The sequence below is a fragment of the Nicotiana tabacum genome, chromosome 5 (assembly GCF_000715075.1).
Source record: "Nicotiana tabacum cultivar K326 chromosome 5, ASM71507v2, whole genome shotgun sequence".
Classification (NCBI taxonomy): domain Eukaryota; kingdom Viridiplantae; phylum Streptophyta; class Magnoliopsida; order Solanales; family Solanaceae; genus Nicotiana; species Nicotiana tabacum.
In genome coordinates this window covers 147,566,708-147,570,539 of record NC_134084.1, presented here as the reverse complement: position 1 = coordinate 147,570,539, position 3,832 = coordinate 147,566,708, and positions in this window count along the sequence as shown.

The window sequence follows — 3,832 nt, the reverse complement described above, 5'->3', positions numbered from 1 at the left end:
GAATTCCCGCTTCCTATTCCAGAGCTGATGATCGATGCTACTATTGGTTACGAGGCAATGTCTTTCATAGACGGTTCATCGGGCTATAACCAAATTCTCATGGTACCAAAAGATGAAGAGATTACTGTATTCCGCACCCCCAAGGGTATTTATTGCTACAAGGTAATGCATTTTGGCTTGTAGAATGTTGGGCTACTTACCAAAGTGCTATGGAGAATATCTTTGACGATCTTCTCCACAAGAATATCGAATGCTACGACTTGGTGGTAAAATCAAGAGAGAAGGGCGACCACTTGAAAGACTTGAGAATGGTTTTTTGAGTTGCTCTAGAGGTACCAACTTAGGATGAATCCATTGAAATGTGCCTTTGGAGTTACTTCCGGGAAGTTCCTTGGTTTCATTGTTCGACATCGAGGGATTGAAATTGATCAAGCCAAAATAGATGCAATCTTGAAAATGTCTGAACCTCGGGATATTCACGACTTGAAAAGTCTGCAAGGAAAGTTAGCATACCTTAGGAGATTCATCTCAAACCTAGCTGGGAGGTGCCAACCATTCAGTCACCTTATGAAGAAAGGTGTCCCTTTCAAATGGGACCAAATGTGTAGCAATGCCTTTGAGAGCATTAAATCCTACTTGATGAAGCCTCCAGTGTTGGCAGCTCCTATACTTGGAAAGTTGTTGATACTATACATTTCAGCATAAGAAAGGTCTGTTGGAGCGTCGTTGGCCCAAGAAATAGTGAAGGGAAAGAAAACTCCTTTTACTACTTGAGTAGGATGATGACACCAAACGAGCTAAATTATTCGCCAATTAAAAAGTTGTGTTTGGCGCTAGTCTTCTCAATTCAAAAGTTGAAGTACTACTTTCAAGCTCATGTTGTCCGTCTTGTTCCTAAGGCAAATCCTATCAAGTTCATGATGTCAAAACCTGTTCGTAATGATCGACTAGCAAGATGGTACCTCCAATTTCAACAATTCAAGATTTTGTACATCCCTCAGAAGGCTGTAAAAGGACAAGCATTGGCAGACTTCTTCACAGATCATACGATACCTGATGACTGGGAGCTAACTGACGAACTACCTGATGAAGATGCAATGGTCATTGAAGTTCAACCTCCATGGAATATATACTTTGATGGTGCTTCACAACATGGATGAGCTGGTGCTGGCGTAGTATTTGTCACTTCCCAAGGTATAGTCTTGCCCTACTTCTTCACCGTGACACAACTCTATTTCAACAATGTTACTGAGTATCAAGCATTAATACTTAGGCTTGAAATGGCCGTGGATATGAAGCGATTACAATTGCAAGTCTTTGGTGACTCCCAATTGGTGGTCAATCAGCTTTTGGGTAGTTACGGGGTCAAGAAGCCTGAACTACGCCCATATTATGATTAAGCTAAAAAAATTAATGGGGCGGCTCGATGATGTGAATATTTAGCATGTGCCAAGGAAAGAAAATAAGAAGGTGGATGCTTTAGCTGCCCTAGCTTCATCGTTAACCCTGCTTGATCAAGCACAAGTTACTGTTTACCAAAAATGGATAGTACCGCTGTCAAATGAGGTTGAAGGTGAACAAAATGAACTTAATCATCGTGTCACTATTTCTGAAGTCGATAAAGAAGAATGGAGACAACCCATTATCGATTACTTATGCTATGGGATGCTTCCAGAAAATTCGCGGAGAATAACTGAAATCTGTCATCGTGCACCTCGCTTCCTTTACTACAAAGATACCCTATATAGAAGATCATTCGAGGGAGTACTCTTGCGATGCTTAGGGGAAGATGAAGCACTCCAAGTTTTGCAAGAAGTGCATTCTGGGTATGTGGGTCATAGCAGTCTGGACCAAAGCTCCACTTTCATATAAAAAGGATGGGATATTATTGGCCAACGATGATAAAAAATTGCTTGGACTATGCTCGAAGATGCAATGCTTGTCAATTCCATGCAAATTTAATTCATCAACCTCCTGAAGTGTTGCACCCAACTATGGCATCCTGGCCATTTGACGCTTGGGGATTGAATGTTGTTGGACCACTGCCAAATTACTCTGGTGGGCACCTATACATCCTGGCTGCAACCGACTACTTCTCAAAATGGGCTGAAGTAGTTGCTCTTAAGGAAGTAAAGAAGGAAAATATTGCAAGTTTCATTCGAGTAAACATTATTTATCATTTTGGCATTCTTCGCACATAATAGTGGATAATGGAAAGTCATTCGATAATAGGTTGATGAACAAGATTTGTGATCTCTTTGGCTTCAAGCAATGTAACTCTTCGATGTACAATGCTGCCGCCAATGGTCTAGCTGAGGCATTCAACAAGACTCTATGCAACTTGTTAAAGAAAGTTGTCTCTAAATCCAAACGAGATTGGCATGACCGTATGGAAGAAGCTCTATGGGCATAGAGGACGACTCACCGCATGCCAACACAAGCGACTCCTTATTCACTCGTTTATGGAGTCGAAGCCGTCTTGCCACTTGAGCATCAAATACCTTCATTATGACTGGCTATTCAAGAAGAGATCACTAATGAAGAAAATGCTCAACTTAGATTATCATAGTTGGAGGATCTTGATGAGAGGAGGTTGGAAGCTCAACAGAGTCTTGAATGTTATCAAGCTCGATTGTCACGCGCCTTCAATAAAAGAGTTCCCCTGATATCCTTTCAAGTAGGAGATCAAGTCCTTGTTGTACGAAGACCCATAATTACTTCCTATAAACCTATAGGGAAGTTCACTTCAAAATGGGATGGGCCATATGTCGTATAAGAAGCTTACTAAAGTGGGGCTTACAAGTTGGTTGATGCAGATGGAATGAGAATCAGCCCTATAAATGGCATATTTTTAAAGAAGTATTATCCTTGAAGCTGCAACGCTCCTTGACGCATGAGCCTAAACTGCATGTTTCTACACTTCTAGCTCGCATGAGTCTAAATTGTGTACGGCCCCACAGAAAAAAGAGTCCACTAGGTTGAAAACTTCGAAAGAGGCGTCCTAGGAAAAAGTTAGGACATACAGAAAAAAATTAAAAATTTAAAAAAATAAATTAAAAAAAATCACCCAGTATGAACTACGGTATGACTTGATGCTCTTCACCGAGGTACGTAGGTAGCTTAAAGTTTCATTCTAAGTTTAGTCGCATAAGCTCAAAAGATACATATTGCCCCAATTGTTTTTTGAATGAAGTTCGAAGGAATGTAAGATCAAGCTGAAATGTCATCCTCCTCTTGAACTTTGATCTCATTTGATTTAAAGGGGGAAACCCTCTATGGTAAATTGATATCTTCAATGGGCCGATTTTAGAAGGATGTCAAGTATTTTCATTGAAGTTCAGGGATTCTCTATGTCTTCAGGTTCGCCGAACCTTCAAGTTTATTGGTCTCCAAGTCTGCCCTCTGCCATAAAAAAAAGGGGAAGAGAAGAGAGACATCAAAATGAAACACAAGTCTTAGTAAAAGATTGCTTGGCACAATGTTTCAAATTCAGTGAGACTTGAACCCAAGATAATTGTGAGAATATAGCTCTTAAATTTCGATTGATGGCAAGTAAGACATCTTCCGATCTCGAGGCTTCTATACCAAGATACAAAAGTTTTGGTGAAGTCGCGATTAAGAATTCTATATGTGATTAAGAATTTTTTTTCTTTCTCCTATATGGCATTGTGGGATTTAATCTTCTATATGTTGATATGGATTTAGCCGTCTATATGTTGATATGAATTTATCTGTCTATATAGCGATGTGGATTTGGCCATCTATATAGTGATGTGGAGTCCTCCGTCTATATGCTGGTGTGGATTTGTCCATCTATATGGTGATGAGGATT